General features: G+C 33.6%; 1 protein-coding gene across 1 annotated transcript in view; it reads left to right on the forward strand.

Moving 5' to 3' along the window:
- Nucleotides 1–796: 796 nt before the first annotated feature.
- Nucleotides 797–18196, forward strand: part of LOC132736818 (uncharacterized) — a 38860-nt gene continuing 21460 nt past the window's right edge. Inside the window, exon 1 of the mRNA XM_060724033.1 lies at nucleotides 797–818. The gene's annotated coding sequence lies outside the window, so the exon portion shown is untranslated. The remainder of the gene's footprint in view (nucleotides 819–18196) is intronic.

The raw sequence follows: 18196 nt of genomic DNA on the forward strand, positions 1-18196 counted from the left end.
AATGTATTTTTTTGTCTATAAAACAAAACTTGTATATATTTGAGTTATTGTTGTTTAATCTGACAAATTTGAATGAAATTTAATAAATAGATTTGAGAGATGATATCTAGAAGCTATTTGCTACGAAAAAGATGGTGTGGTCAACATTCATTTTTTTCGAAAAAAATAATGAATTTAATTAAATAAATGATTATTTGCCAAGAAATCAGTTAAGATGTACAGTATACTGTAAATAACTGAGAGACCAGCTGGGAAAAGTGTGATACTTTACCGAACTCTAGCATTTGTCTGAAAGAACTGGAATAAACTGGCGATCGAATATATATTATATCCCAAACGTTTACTCACAATTAAAAAAAATATAAAAAAAAAACAACAAATAGTTAGAATCTTTTTATCATCCATACAACATAACATTAAAAGTACACCAATTTTTGTTGAAAGTAGTTACGGGAAAAACTATGTATAATCTGTAAGACACTTTTTTCAATAAGTCAATGTCCAACATTCAAACGGGAATACAATTCAATTAAAATTGAAATATAGAAGATGAATGTACCGTATGCCCGCTATTATTTTCTTCATTTAATTAAGAAAACTGCAAATAATGCCTTCCTTTGGTATTGCGCTAAAGAGACACTTTCCGATACAATTGTTCACAAGCGTAAGGTAAACATTTAGTGTTTCTAAAATCGTTTTATAATTTAGTAGTGTTCAACGCTGTTTACGCCATGCGCTGTAAAAGTTGGAAAAGTATCATGGCGGAAAATAGTACAGTCTAGTTGCATCTATTTTTCAAAAAATAGGAAGCAATTACGGTAAGTATCTTAGGACGTTTGTAACCATAATAAGTTAATTTAAATCAATATACTGAATTGAGATGTTAACAGAATAACACAAAAATAAATAATGCGCTAAAGGTAAATTATTTTTTACAAAGTTTTTACAAAATATGTGTTTTATTTTGACCTAAGAATTGGTGAAAACGACCTCGTATGACGTCATAATTTGCTGACTGCACTGCCAGCATGTATTTACAAACGTATAACTAAAACATGTGGAAAGACAGAAACATTTCACTAAAAATACTTTCACCTTTATCATATTAATTGTATTTTTTCATCTTTTTACTAATGCAAAATCAATCGATGTTTATGCAAGCCTTAATTTTGCAAGTACAACTTTTGAAAAATCTTGACCAGCCTTTTTTCCGTTTCTGTCCTCCATTATAAAATGTTTAATGAGTGTCATGTGACAAAACTTTGAAAATGCCCTAAATATTCACTGTAGCAAAAGGTGTACAGCTTATATTGTTTGAAAACGTTAATTCGTTTTTAATTGATAGACTGAGTAAAATTCATAATGGATCAATTATTGTATATAAAGTTTAAAAAAGAAAGAAAAAAAAATCATTTCTTTAATCAACATATACATATCTTTACAACATCTTTCATTTTAGATATATTTTTCAGCTCTGTAAGCTAAAAAACAGATGCTATTAATCAAGTTTATTGGTAAATACATTCAAGCTTAAAGAGACAGGTGCACCTATTAAGACCACTGTCAGGGTGTATGGCATTCCTAAATAATGGACAGTTTTATATGAAATAAAATATAATTTAAGTTTTCACAATGTTGTTACATTATAGGTTTGCTCATTTAAAAACTTCTTTTGCTGTACATATTGCATTACAGTGAAATATCCTTTAAAAATAAACACCCAATGAAAAGGCCTCATTGCATATGACTGTAAACAACAATGGATGCCTCCACGGTCTGTTTACTCAAGTACAAAACTTAAGTGATTTTGAACAAACATAAAAAAGGTTTGCAGTGATAAACAACATGCCATAGTAACTTTACATTGTATTTTATTTTATGATCAAGTTAATATAAAAAAATGCACTAGTTAAACAGCTTAAGGGCGTCAAAACTAATGACTCTAGGATAGAAAGAAGAGTCTTGTTTGTAAATTTTTGGGAGCATGAGGCAAATCTTAAAAAAGCAGCAATTATCAATCTGTTTCTGATATTAATTCTTTATATTAATTAGTAATTGTAACATCTAGTCCAATTGTATGGGGATATCGTTATTATTCAAATGTCTCTGATAATACAGGGCTCATCCGGAAGGGCGATTCAGGCGAAAACTTTGCCGTGTATATTCCAATTTCGCTCTTCCGATTGATCAAAGAGAAGTCAACATCGCCGATAAAATCTTAATTCCCAAATAGTAATTACTTAGCGATGTAAAGAGCAGAGATTGTATCCGCCCATATGACGACCGCTAATTATCATTATCCAATCAGAGCGTCGCTTTATACTACCCTTCTACCTGTAAGCGAAGCGATAGACCGTCTACTCTAAACAGTAAATAATGAGAGCATCGGCCCGAAACGGTATAATTGTGTGATAGTTTTGCGAGTTTAATACGGGATTTGGCGATAATTATACATTGTTTTTTCCCCGATTATCTAAACATGTGCAATCTTCCCATATCATACCTAATTGATATACACGATGCACTTCGATGGTGGGTTTTTAACCCTTGTAAAGGCGATGTGCAATGGATTTTTCACGGCTATCACAAAACTGTTAGTCAATTAAAAATAATAAATTTCGACGGGATTAAAAACTTAATCATAGTTTTGAATGATGTCAGTCTGTTAACATCAAATTTTTACTGTAAAATTGTTATGTTGCTCACGTCATGGCTACAGGGCGAAATGCCCAAACCAAGCAGTAAAAGAAAGTTACTGATTCTGATACACCTACGCGAAAATTTAAGAAAACCATTTCGCAAAAATCTTGCGATTGGTATGTTGTAGACAGTGGGGGTGTTTGGCATTGTTGCCAAATTTGACACAGTTTACGCACGTTGGCTAAACTACATATCGGTCGTATATCATGTAACGTATATTACAATAAAAATTTGTCAAGAAGAAGACAGGGTTCGAATTTAGGCACGCAAACACGCTAATAGCTTGTAGAAATTCTGAATAGCGAGTAACAATAAAAGACACTCGCATTTATTAGCGAGTGAATAAAAAACGGACCCAAATCAGGGGTTTTTTTTAGGAAAAGGGGAAGACGCTGGACGCTGGTAGGGAGGGGAAAAAATATACGAAAAAAGTCAATTTGGGGAAACTTTATTATGACGTTATTTATACTATATACTTAACTACATAGTAGAGAGTTACAACTATATCTTTTTCCCTTAAAAACTTTATCATCATGCAAAATATTCTTTGCAGTATATAACATATTTTCTTAATATGTATGGTGGTGAATGGTTTTTATACTTCTATTTTTATATGAAAGTTAATACAGTATAGGTATAATAGATGTATTTGTGACACACTTTAGCTCCATATAAGTCATTTTCATAATAAGAAGTACAAAATAATATTACTTTACTAAAATAACCAAGAAAATGACAATATTTTGATAGCAACTGATTTCCAGAAATAGTACCGTTCAGTACGGGATATAGCCAAGAAAAAAATGGCTGCCTCCATGTTGAGACAGTACTTGCAGTTTCCTGCAATGTTTTTGGTTATTTTGGACAACAATTGGTGGTTTATCCTGCATAAAATGAAGAAAAATAATATTTTAAACCATGTAATTATTAAATCTGATCCAGTTTAAAGGAAAATAGAATTTTTTGGGGGAAAAAACTTGGCTATTTACCGAGGGGAAGACGCCGACTATCGGTGTCAATTTGTTAGTAAAAAAAACCCCTGCAAATATATAAAAGTCTTCTTTTCAATAAAATGTTTGTGTAAAATTTGAAACAAAACTTAAAACACCGCAAAATAAAGACAGTCTTGCGCATTTTCGCTATAAAGACAATTGTGGAAATCCGATTTTTAGGGGGTTGCCCATTCTTTGGGCATGTGCGTGGAAAAAATGACGTCAATCGGTACCCGCCACTGCGATTCGTAGATAATTTTGTAACCGTCTCTGATTGGTCTTTATAAATAGACATGTACTGGAAAATCCAACTCCCGTTATGCTTGTTTGATTGTTTGTTTCATTTTACGCCTTTTCCGATCAGTATTTCAGTCTTATAGGCGGTCCGTTATGCTTGACTTTATCACGTGAAATAAACAAGGTCAAAATGTCTCAAAGTCTTTAACGAATTTTCTAATGACGAAACGGCCGGCGGACAAAACTGATGGAGATTCTATTGCATATCAAATATCGAGGAAACGTCTGAGAAGGCAGTAACTGCAAGCTTAAAAACTGTAGGAACTTAATGTTCACCTGGATATTGTTATGGGTGATTCATCAACCGTGACTCAAATGGCCTGCAAAACATGTAAAATGTTTGCACCTGCAGACAGAGTATCTAGACTAAGGAATTTATATTTAATTAGATTTTCTGTCTATTTATTAACCAGAATGGAAAGAAAATATGGTCTTGCCCCTTTCTGTCCATTATGTTCGTCTTGTAATGTCCAATCTTTTATATGGTCTTGGGAGTGGGTGGGGGTGCAATAAAAACTGCCTAGGCTAGGGAGGGGTATCGCCATTTTTTTGTTAGGTTGTAGAAACTGCCTAGGCTAGAGCAGTAGAGGGGTAAGACCATATTTATTTAAGAAGGCTATCACCAGCATAGACATTCTATTTCAACATTACATGATCCATGGCATTATTCTCTCATAATGAAGTCAGTTTTTTTTCAAAAGCTTATGACTGTTGTCATTTATAACAACCACTTTATCCAATGCAATGGTCAGAGAAAGAAGAGGCCAACTACAACTCCATATGGCCCGAGAACTTGATATGATTTTTACATCATATTTTAATAAATTTGCGTTCTCAATTTCAGCTAGTCACTTCTAATTTTAGCTAGTAAGCATAAAATGCACAAGCTAATTTTAGCTAGTAGTAAATATTGCTAAATTCGAACCCTGGAAGAGTTCTTATTGTTTCAATATACATATTTGTTTTTATGTCGTAATATGACGCTCAGATTAAGATTTATCAATATTGTAAGTTTTAAAAAGCATTATTTATTTATATATTACCGAATTTAACATTTCATGAAAATAAAGGGAGGTAATTAGAAATTAATTTTCTACAATTTCTCAGTCAAATTTTTCAATAAGAAATGAATATATGTAATTTTAGTGATCAAATATAATGTGCACAAATGTTTGCAGTACATATTTTACATACTCTTTGATGTTTGAAAATTGTTTTATAAGCATAATTATATGCATATAAATCTGACATTACAACATTCAGGACTCTCAAATGCCAGCCCGCATAGCTCAATCGGTTAGAGCGCGAGACTTGTAATCTCGACATAGTGGGTTCGATTCCCGGGCTGGCCAAATAAAATTACTTATCAGTCTTTCGGATGAGACTTTAAATTGAGGTTTGGTGTAGGAGTGCTTAAACACATGGCACAATAAGCTTCTGGAATCGGGGCATCTTTTCTGTATCTGTAATTTGCACTTTCCTCCAAATATCTAAAATGACTAATACTCTTCTGGGGACTCGCCCATATGGGCAACCGGTGGCGAGTATAAATAAACGCAAATACACACACACAATCAGGACTTTCAAAGAAATTTCTGTTACCAGAACAGAATAGAACAGATTTTATTAATCAATATCCAAGGTGACTTCATCTTCTAATAAAAGTGAGGAAAGAAAAAATATGAAATTGATTTTATCATCATATCTTTTCTTACACATTATTATCAACAAATGTACATGAAAATATATAAACACATATTTAGAGAAAGCTTATATATAGCTGATCAATAGATATCAAAAATAATTTTTTATATTCATATTTGCAGCTCAAAAACATTTAGATGCCATTGCCAGATCTACTACTAATTAATTCTACATTTAATTAATACTACTACTAATTAATCTACTATTAATTTATAAACTGGAGAAATATTATAAGTGATGTTAATTGTGTTTATATTATAATTAAAGGATGTATAGCCATGCATGTTAATGCATACACATTGGGTTGTTTCCCTTCTCCCTAATTTTTGCGAGGAAGTCACTAAAATTTTGAGCCCTGTAAAAGTGATTTTTTTCCCAATTCTCAAAGGAAGGAAAGTTCTAGCCATACGTGAGTCACATACGACTACCCCCGACACACTGTATTGGCTAGCCATATGGCACTATTTTATATGGAAGTCGAAAATGCATGTTATTTTGTGTCTTTAAACAATAATTTTAACCAAGAAACAGCAGTTGTCTACAGTAACAAAAGTATGAATATCTATCTTTGGCGAAAAGTTAGAGCGTTTGGTTGCACCACAAATGTATATACATTTTGTTTCAATAAGTAATAGAAAGAGCATCGAAACACGAGGCAATCTGATTTGTACGAGGGTGCGTAGTCCCTGAGTATTAATCAGATTTGCTGAGTGTTTTGATGTTCTTTCTCTTTTGTATCATAGTCAAACATAAAAACACGTTCCTGTTGTCACAATATGGAAACCCTGGCAAAAGGAACCTATAATATAAACGAACATCTATATGATATTTCTGTCTCTTTCCCTTTTTTGCCGTCACAATATGTAAACCCCAGCAAAAATGAACCAATCAATGGGCTTGCTCTTGAGTGCGGGTAACTAATAGTCCTGCACTCCAGTTAACGCACTATGCATGTATATGTATGCGATTTAACTCTGACACATTTTCAACTGAAAGGTACCCAAACTATGATACATGTTTAATTTTCAACACCTTTAAAAATGAAAAAAAGCACCGGATATAATTGATGTCGAGCTCTGATAATTGCGTCAATTACCCACAATAGAAGTTTGTCTATCTTTAAGGAAAGTTTGCATGTTCTGTGAAACGCATTTCTAAAATTCTATTTTCAGTCCCTGGGTTAGCCCAAACAAATTTTGCACTTTAGGGCTTTAATATTATATAGACGATGTTGCCTTCTTGCACAAACCAACTTATGATTCAAAACAATGCGGAAAGTTTTTCCTTCTATGTGTATGTGCCAGGGAGCAGAATCTTTGTCGTTACTTTGACGGCTTCAAAAAGTTATTTAAACTCAAATAATTCTTGAAAAAAATACATACCTGCAAGCTTATTCCAAATAGAATTAATTTTAGAGAAAATTGATCACAAAAATGTATGTTTTAAATACATAAACGCTTATGAATTCCTACACATATCAACGTTTTTTTGTTTTACACCGCTAAAACTTTTCGATAAAATCTCACTAGCATTAAGTATTTACTGCGGGAAATCGTTGTTAACTCGCCGAATGGTATTGTGGTTGTAAATATAAAAACTGTTGCACGTTGTTTTTGGTGCAAAAGTTTTATTTAGCCATTTTATATAATCAATATTGAAGATCAGGAGCTAGGTATCTTGGCAATGACTCAAATGTTTAGCATAGATTATTACACACGTGATGTTTTGATACTGTCATTTTGCAATTGATTAATACTGTTTGGTTATCTAAATGAACTAACGTACATTTGACGAGAATTTTTACAAATTTATTAGAAAGTTTGTCAGTTATCTGTTAAATCTGCGTCAGTTCGTATGAATTGAGAATTTGACAATTCTGAAAAAAACTATTTGTTATAGTTACGTATGATGTTTTGATTGAACAGTTATTGCAAATAATAATTAAATTGTATTATATTAAAAACTAATTATTTGTATGCGCAATACAAAACAATATTCATTCATGCGCAATACTCATTCATTTCGAATAAACTTCAGTCGGGTAATTTTTCCAAAAATTCAACGGTAAGATTTCTGTCGACTTACTCTTGTGGTGTCTACCAGTGCACAAGAATCATAACTCTGCCTTGCCTAATTCTGGAGTTATTGCCCTTTGTTTATTTTTAGCTCACCTGTCACAAAGTGACAGGGTGAGCTTTTGTGATTGCTTTTCGTCCGGCGTCCGTCCGGCGTCCGTCCGTCTGGGCAAACAAGAGAATACTTGTTGGGAACCTCCAACACACTAGAGGACACTAGTTCATTCATTCCGTCAGTATTGTTGGGTACTTACGAGGGCTGTTCAAAAAGTTTGTGGACTGCGGCTCTAATGTTCACATCTTTTAATTTGCGTATATGATTTTACAAGAGACATATATGAAAATATGTCCTTAATAAACAGTGAAAAAATCAATACAATATGTTTACAAATAAAAATTCTGTGACATATACATATCACAAGGGGTGCAAAATCCGGCGCACACTGATGATGAAACAAAATGACGTTCGTGACGTCGCAATATAAATGAAACATTTTACTAGCGTCATTGTTTCTGAAAGAACTCTTTTTAGTGTTCAATATCTGCGGATCATATACCAAAACCATTTTTCTGTTTGCGATGATGACCCGAGATATAAAGTGGTCATCTATTCGCTCCATTCTCCGTATAAAGGTCCGAGTGCCACATACTTTCCGCTCTTTATCGGGATTTTGAGTAATTTAGACACTAAACGGACAGTGTTATTAAGTTAATTCAATTGTTGATTGATAGTATCAATTTGAAACCGCCCTCGTCCGATCTTTAAACAATATGATTATCGATGATAAAGAAAATATTTTATAAACTGACAATTATTCTATGCGGTAAATCTACTGAACACCGGCTAGCATTAATTATCAAACGGACCAGGGTAAATACAGGAAATACAAATAATAACTACAAGTATTTAATGTAAATACGCATATATCCTGATGAATGAAATAAAATATTATTTTAATTAAATTAAATTGTTTTGTCAGAATTGAATGCATAGACCCGATACAGAAATTAAACATGTCGGACATCTCTCAAAACTGTCATAATGCCTGAACTTCTGTAGATCTTTTGCATTTGACGTAACAAACGTCCAAACAATTTGCCGCTAAAATTATTCGTTGCCCTTTCTGTCCGTGGGCATGTATTTGCCGTATTTGAATCATTTGCGCGACCTGAAACCAAGAGACTTGCTCGACAACTCATTGTTTTTCGTTAATTTAATCAACTTATAAAAATATAAAGGAGTATACCACATTTATTTGTAAATATTTCCAAAAGAGCGAATTTCTAGTTTTTAAACGGGGTTTATACTTCCCAACTTACCCGTCTGTCTACTGCTGCTCAAAACGTGTTTGTTCAGCTATTCAAAGTCCAAACGACGCCAAAAGTCAGATTTATGTCATTTAAATATTAATAGATGATTACTTGTATTTAACTGCATAAAACAATCATCATGTTTCAACATTTGTTTATATTTAAACATTATATGAAAATTTCGGCGTGCGCCGATGTTGCGTTGCCATGGTTATTAAAGTGCACATAACTCGTAAAGGAAATAAAAGTTAACAATAAAAGTAAATCTTACTTTTGAAAATAAAGACACTCTTTCGATTCATATCCACTAAGGGTGTTTTTATGAACCATGTAAAAAATGACAGCAAAAATCCACGAACTTTTTGAACATACCTCGTATGTTCTCTTGTTGGGTAACTTTAAACAAAAGAAGCACCCATTCGTAGGAACCGTCGTTCGTCTGTCGTCCGTCCGTAAACTTTTACTTTAAATGACATCTCCTCATAAACCACTAAGCCAATTTCATCCAAACTTCACAGGAATGTTCCTTTGGTGGTCACCTTTAAAAAATTGTTCAAAGAATTTAATTCCATGAAGAACTCTGGTTGCCATGGCAACCGAAAAAAAAAAATCTTCTTTTAAAAAACCCAAAGAGCTAGAGCTTAGATATTTGGCATGAAACATCTTCTAGTGAGTGTCTACCAAGTTTTTTCAAATAAAAGCCCTGGGGTCAAAATTGGACCCGCCCAAGGGGGTCATTGATTTTCCCTATATGCATAAAGAACAAACTTAAAAAATGTTCTTTTTAAGAACCCATAGAGCTAAAGGTAAGATATTTAGCATGAAACTTCTTCTAATAAGTGTCTACCAAGTTTGTTCAAATAAAAGCCTTTGGGTCAAAATTGGCCCCGCCCCAGGGGGTCATTGGATTTCCATATATGCATATCGCGGGCTTAGCTCAAAACGGTTGTAACTCAATTTTAGCAAATTTTACAGGAGCATGAAAAAACTTTTTAAAATTTTTGTTACTGAATAAAAAATTTTTATTTTAGGAAAATATATATATTTTAGTTAAGGAACTAGAAACAAATAATAAAAAAGAAGCAAAAATTATTTTTAAAAAAAGATATTTGAATAAGTTCAAGTTACAACCGTTTTACAAATAAAATTTTGATAATTTGTTACATATTTTTTGTGCAAAAGGGTAGTATCTCAAGTTACAACTGTTTTCCGCACAAATTTTGAGCAAATTTAATTATGTTCTTTGTGCAAAATAGAAGTATCTCAAACTTATATCTTTTTTATAGGATTTAATAATTGGATAAAATAAAACATTACTTCTAAATCACATAAAATATATGTAGCCATTATAAAATAAGATTATAAAATAAGTGCAAGTTATGTTTTGAATGATGAAAATAATGAAAGTAAGAATAATCAGTGGAAAGTTTGAAGAGAATGAATGTCCTCAATAGAGAATAATATAGCCTATACCACTTTATTTAAAAATATATTTAAATGTAGGGATAAGCTAAAATTATTTTTGATAGTAATTATAAATGCTATTCTATAGAATGGTATAAATGCTATCTTAGACACAAATGACATGTACATGCATTTCAAAATTAAAAGTAAGGTGCTAGGCATTTAATCCTTACCCAAATTGATATTATGAAATTATGTATTTCATTTTAGTAAAATCATTCAAAATCTTTAAGATTTCGAAATATTTAAAGGATAATTACGCTGGCCTTGATCTTTACTGGATGCGTGCTAGAATGTGTGGCACCATTAGCAGGTTTAGAGTTTAAGCTGTAACATTTGAAAAAATTTTGTTTGGAAATATGACAGAGACAACATAACAACTGTGAATACAAGGTCCTCATAATATGTCTTGACTTAAAGCCACTGTCTCACTGACATCCCAGCAGAGCACCGTTAGACGTCCGGAGTGATCCGGGTACAACCAGGGCTCTACTGGGAACAACCGGGGTACATCCGTAACTCTGCTGGCAATGACCGAAATGATCCGGGAACATCCGGCATTCGACCCCGGGGTGGTCCAGGATGATCCTGGAAGGAAAGCTTTGCCGGCTTCATCCTTACCTCTGCCGGGAACGACAGAGGTTACATCGGGGAAGTACCGTAGCTGAGACTGACGGCATAAACCGAGGATGATCCGAGGTATGATATAAGAAGTAGAGCTACAGTAGAGCCCCGGTGAATGCTGGCAGAACCCAAGTGAATGCCAGCAGAGCCCTGGAGGATGCGGGCAGTGCCCCAGAGGATGAAGATGGAGCTAATGTTGATCCCGGTAGAGACCCGGCAAAGCCCAATTCATTTCAAAAGAATCACAGCAATTTAAGATAATTGCACTATTTTGTATTAAAACCCTTCCCATTTCCCTTCTATCCAGTCTTGCTTAAGGATTTTTCAGAAAATCATCATGAATTACTGTTCTGGAATTATTATATTAAATAAAAAATAAGTATCAATGTTATCATTTTCGGGTGTTTTCAATTTATCGGGGGTCTGTCTGGTTCATCCTGGGCTCTGCCTAGATCAACCGAGGCTCTGCATTGGTCAACCGGGGCTCATCCGGTGTCACCCGGAAACGACCGGGGAAGCACCAGCAAGAACTGTAGCTTCACCTGGGCTCTGCCTGGATGGTCTGGGGGCATCCTGGTTGGTTAGTTGGGAATTACCATAGTGCTGCCGGGGTCAGTGTGACGGCAGCAATAATTTCACCCCGGATTGTCCCAGATCATCCCGGTAACTTACCGGGTTGGTCCTGGGCTCTGCCGGGAGTGAGTGAGACCGCAGCTTAAAATTGATGGGTGCTGATAAATCAATTTCTACTTGTTATACCTTTCAATTTCAGTTATAATATCAATTACATGTACTTTATCCTTCTAGGAAGAAAATCTTAGAATACCTTTAAATTACTTTAGCCCACCTACCAGTTCACATTAAATTTGCAGAAGTTATACATTCTATATCCAAAAAATATTTTTCTTTTACTTCTGGGCATATTTTGGTTTGGTAATACTGTCCAACATCCTCATTAACTTTCATAAAGGTCATTTGTATCAAACGAATATATTGATATATTTGTTATCTTCACATGTCAGTAAGGTGAGGTATACATGTATTTGTATAGATGCCGGGCTACTGATCTGAAGGTCTCTGGTTTGAGTCACACTTCCTGTGTTTTTGTTTTTTTACTTAATTATTTCAAGAATTGAATTAATTTGAAATTGTTTTAATATATCTACTTTTAGGATAACTTTTAAGTAGGGTGGTGTTTCCTTTTTTTATCAAGATGTTTTCGTAAGTACTCAGACATAGGGAGGTTGGACAATCGCAAGTTTTTCTCTACAACGCATATTTTTCAATGGTTTTCTTGGTGACATTATGCGAACGTATATGCTTTAGCACATACACGCTACAGATGTAGTTAATAAAAAAGTACACAGATAGTATACATACAAAAAAATGATGACAAAAAAAGTTTTTAGAGAAGGGCAATTTTAAAATTAAAAGAAATAAAGCAGCTGAACCAGGATTCGAACCTACGAGTTTATAATGTCTATAATGTCTTGAAGCAATGTCTTGCTGCTTGCGCTTAACTGCTAGGCGAGGGTTATATTTCAAACAGCCGTTTATATACGGCCATATTACCTGCCAACAATCTTTATAACGAATTTATAATACAGCAAGCATTATTTTTTAGAGAAAAAGTAAGATGTTTTTATGAATCGACAGCAGCCGTGTATATGTATATAAACGTTACAATTATCTAATGAAAAGCGACGTTACAAACGTGCAGTATTATAAACATTCATAAAGATTAAATAGTAGATCAAAAGTTTACCGAATTTTCTGGCTATTAAGGGTCAATTATGAAAAGTGCCCTGTGTATTTGGAAAAGTCAATTAAATCAATCAATCAATATACAGGTACTAAAAGTACAGAACCTGAACTGAGTGCACAGGTGTTCAGACTGGCCTGGATCTATACTTGTGGCAAGAACTGATCATTTTCTATTCCAGCATGTCAAGGGTTAAAGACTTCATAGATTGTCATAACAAACTAATTCCGGAATTAAAACTGGATGTTTATAATATTTTAGGGTAAGACCAAATTTAAAGAGGACCATGTTTAAATTATTTAAACATGGTCCTCTTTAAATTTGGTCTTACCCTGAATTTGTGATATGTATACATGTAGAGTTTAATATGGGCATCTTTTAGGCAAATTCTACATTGTATGTGGAAAGAAGCTTTTAAAAAGCTTCATATTATAAACTCTTAAGCAATGTTTTTGCTATTTTCATGTTTCAAGACAGTGTCATTCTATGGTGTCATTTCCTTCAATGGTTTGTTTGGGGATTTTAACAATGGTCTTGGTTCCTGCCACTTTGTCCATCCCCCTCTCAGTTTTTCCTCATTGAATTTCAAAGTGTGTCTTTTGTCTGTATAGATGGAGATTACACCCCTCCCCCACCTCCCTCCCTTCGATTTGGTCCCATATCCCCTTCCGTTCTTTCATCTTTAATTATACTTTTATAAGTTTTCTAAGCCATTCATAATAATAATATGTTTTTTGAGAATGTAATATGCTTGTAGCATGAAGAAAATGGTGATAAATGTAATATAATTTGTCATAAAAGTAGCAAAATGTAATCAAAGCACTGGCAGTATTGACTGCCACAAAGAATACTTATTCACTGTAACTTTACTTTTTTCAAAATTGCAAAAGATGAAAAAGATTGTTCAGGTAATTTGCCTTAAACTTTCTTGATAAGAACACTAAAATTTTAAAGCTTTTGAGAAATAAAAATAAAAGCATTTCTGAAGCGTTATGGGTCTGAGCTAGGTGGCCTTGACATACCTTCCATCAGTTTTGCTACTATGAGCAAAACTGAAGATATTCTGAATTAGATCTACATGTACTTGCATGATTAATTTTCAAAATATGGAAACGTTTTTCTGCCCTGTAAAAATAAGTGTGGCGCTAATTTTCGATCCATAAGGGGCTAAATCTTTTCCACCTTGTCATTTTATAAACTGTATGTGTTACTGGGGTAGGTGGGGGGGATATGGACATTTGTCCTTCAATATTAGACAGTTATTTCATTTACTTGATATCAAACAATTGCTGATTGTGGCAGTGGATCTTTTTCATTTATTTGAATTAATTTATGAGATTAAACTATAGTGTAATATACATTTAAATATATTTCATGAAGATAATATGTGATAATATTAAATCACAATTTAGTTTTTACCAATATTGAAGGTTTATTTACATATATCAAAACAAAAAATCTTTTCTACTGTCTTTATATCCTTCTTTTCATGTGATGATTCAAATAAGACAAATAGAATACTTATTTACTTCCATTGCACTATCAGAATTTTCAGCGCAAAAAGGTTGTTACTTGAGATACAACCATTTTGCGCTGAAAATAAAGAGCAATTTGAGATACAACCTTTTGACAAATATTGATTTAACTTGTTAATTTTCATAATTCATTTAAAATACTCACTGAGGATATGCATAACCACAAAATACATTGAAAATGTTAAAAATGTCATTTTGTGGAAAAAAGTGAGTTACAACCGTTTTGCGCTAAGCCCACGATATAGTAAAAACTTTAAAAAAATCTTTTAAAGAACCCATAGAGCTAGAGCTAAGATATTTAGCATGAAACATCTTCTAATAACCCGTCCCTAGATTTGCCACTACTTGCCAGCTATTTCCACTGAAAAGGGTGGCATTAAGTGTAAAAAAGGTGGCATTAACTGGAAAATGACAAAATTCCACTGTTTTTCCACTGTAGTGGCAAAATTGCCACCAAATGCCACTATCCTTTGGTGGCATTTAGGTGGCATTGAGTGGAAATTTGAACATAGACTTTTTTTATGGTGGCAAAAGGGTGGAAATTGGTGAAAAATGAAACTTAGTTTATTTTGAAGGTGGAAAATGAGTGGCTTTTAGTGGAAAAGTGAAACTCTAACTATTTTCTGGGTGGCAAAATAGTGGAAAAAAACTTAGAAAATTTTGTGAATAACTTTTAGTCGAAAAGGGAAACTCTTAACTATTTTCTGGGTTGTATAAAAATTGGTGGATAAAACTGAGAAATCTAGTAATTGTGCATTGCAGGGTTTAAGATTTATTTAAGTCAAAGCTCCAAACTGAAATAAATCTGTTTATAGTTTGTACTCTACCAAAGCATCAAGTGAACTTTTTATCAAAAATATAATCTATTGAAGTTGAACAGTTAGAAATTTTATCAGAAACTCATATTTCTTAAACATACTAGAATGCCATGAACACAATTCTGATACAAAGTCACTGCCTCACAGTAACGGTATGATAATTCCAGCTGTAAAGTAGCAGGAAAAGACACAGAAATTGGACGTAAAATCACTTTTCCAGGAGTTAAACACATATAATTATGATCAGGAAAAATTAGAAAAGTATGGGGTTACTTAACTTCCCATTTTTTATGGCAGTACTTTTCTTTAGGGATGTAAAATTTGACTTTCAAGTCAAAATGTTTATGTTCCATTCTATGCTTGTAAAATAAAATTACGGCTTTTAAAGTGTACTTTGTTCTTTAGTTATAATCTGTACATTAATTGAATAGTTGAAATGTTCTTCTATGCCCAGAAAATGCATATCTCTGCATAAAGTTTGTTGCTTCTTCTATGATATTTAATGTCAATCTTGAATAAAGTTTGACTTTTGTTTTTTCTTCTAATTGACATAATAAATTGTCTCTTCAATATTACTTTAAACTGATATCTGGTGAGTACTAACACTTTTCATGTAATGCTAACAATAATTAAAGTGAAAAATGCAAAGGGCAATAACTCCAAAAGTATGCAAAGAGTTATGGTTCTTAAACACAGCACATTACTCAAAAAGATCTATATCTGTGAAGTTTCAAATTAATATCTCCAGTACTTTTTAAGCTTAATGATCAAGACAAAAATTAAGCATAGAGAAGTAAAAAATGGCAATAAACCCCAAATCATGCAATAAAAAGTTATGGTTCCTTGGCATTGTAACTTCTCATAAATGAGATTTAGTTATATGTGGAGTTTAAAATTATTGTCTCTAACATCTTTTGTGCTATGCTTTCAGAGGCTTTAAATCTATTGTAAAAATTAATGTGTGAAAAGTAAATAAGTCATAATGTCTGATAAATTTCTTACAATCAGGATAAGTAAATACTAGCTAGTAAATACTGCATCCTCTAAGATTTAACAACACAGCATACATCTCAGATCTGATAAAACTACTGCCCTCTTATCTAGTAATCTATGAATGGGGGTTAATAGTTTACTCATGCTGACCAGAATGTTCCATTTGATTATTAGCTCACCTGTCACAAAGTGACAGGGTGAGCTTTTGTGATCGCTTTTCGTCCGGCGTCCGTCCGTCCGTCCGTCCGTCGTCCGTCCGTCGTCCGTCCGTAAACTTTTGCTTTAAATGACATCTCCTCATAAACCACTGAGCCAATTTCATCCAAACTTCACAGGAATGTTCCTTTGGTGGTCACCTTTAAAAATTGTTCAAAGAATTTAATTCCATGCAGAACTCTGGTTGCCATGGCAACCGAAAGAAAAATCTTTAAATATCTTCTTTTAAACAACCCTAAGAGCTAGAGCTTAGATATTTGGCATGAAACATCTTCTAATGAGTGTCTACCAAGTTTGTTCAAATAAAAGCCCTGGGGTCAAAATTGGCCCCGCCCCGGGGGGTCATTGATTTTCCCTATATGCATATAGTAAAAACTTAAAAGATCTTCTTTTAAAGAACTGTAAGAGCTAGAGCTAAGATTTTTGGCATGGAACATCTTCTAGTGAGTGTCTACCAAGTTTGTTCAAATAAAAGCCCTGGGGTCAAAATTGGCCCCGCCCCGGGGGGTCATTGATTTTCCCTATATGCATATAGTAAACACTTAAAAAATCTTCCTTTAAAGAACTGTAAGAGCTAGAGCTTAGATATTTGGCATGAAACATCTTCTAGTGAATGTCTACCAAGTTTGTTCAAATAAAAGCCCTGGGGTCAAAATTGGCCCCGCCCCAGGGGGTCATTGATTTTCCCTATATGCATAAAGTAAAAACTTAAAAAATCTTCTTTTAAAGAACCCAAAGAGCTAGAGCTTAGATATTTGGCATGAAACATCTTCTAGTGAATGTCTACCAAGTTTGTTCAAATAAAAGCCCTGGGGTCAAAATTGGCCCCGCCCTGGGGGGTAATTGATTTTCCCTATATGCATATAGTTTAAACTTAAAAAATCTTCTTTTAAAGAACTGTAAGAGCTAGAGCTTAGATATTTGGCATAAAACATCTTCTAGTAAATGTCTACCAAGTTTGTTCAAATAAAAGCCCTGGGGTCAAAATTGGCCCCGCCCCAGGGGGTCATTGATTTTCCCTATATGCATATAGTAAAAACTTAAAAAATCTTCTTTTAAAGAACTGTAAGAGCTAAAGCTTATATATTTGGCATGAAACATCTTCTAGTGAATGTCTACCAAGTTTGTTCAAATAAAACCCCTGGGGTCCAAATTGGCCCCTCCCCAGGGGTCATTGATTTTCCTTATATGCATATAGTAAAAACTTATAAAATCTTCTTTTAAAGAACCCAAAGAGCTAGAGCTAAGATATTTAGCATGAGACATGTTCTAATGGGTGTCTACCAGGTATGTTCAAATTAAAGCCCTGGGGTCAAAACTGGCCCCGCCCCGGGGGTCATTGATTTTCCTTATATACATAGCAAAAACTTAAAAATCTTCTTTGAAAAAACCCAAATAACTAGAGTTTAGATATTAAGCATGAAACATCTTTAAGTAAATATCTACAAAGTTTGTTCAAATAAAAGCCCAGGGGTCAAAACTGGCCCTGCCCGAGGGGTGTCATTGTTTTTTACTCTATGTGTATAGTAAAAACTTAAAAAATCTTCTTTTAAAAAAACCAATGAGCTAGAACTTAGATGTTTTGCATGAAACATCTTCTTATGGGTGTCTACCAAGTCTGTTCAAATAAACAAATAAAAGCCCTTGGGTAAAAATTGGGCCGGGGGGGGGGGGGCTATATACAGGTGAGCGACCTCAGGGCCAT

Source organism: Ruditapes philippinarum, unplaced genomic scaffold (assembly GCF_026571515.1).
Source record: "Ruditapes philippinarum isolate M1 unplaced genomic scaffold, ASM2657151v2 ctg5415_1_1_1_1, whole genome shotgun sequence".
NCBI lineage: Eukaryota > Metazoa > Mollusca > Bivalvia > Venerida > Veneridae > Ruditapes > Ruditapes philippinarum.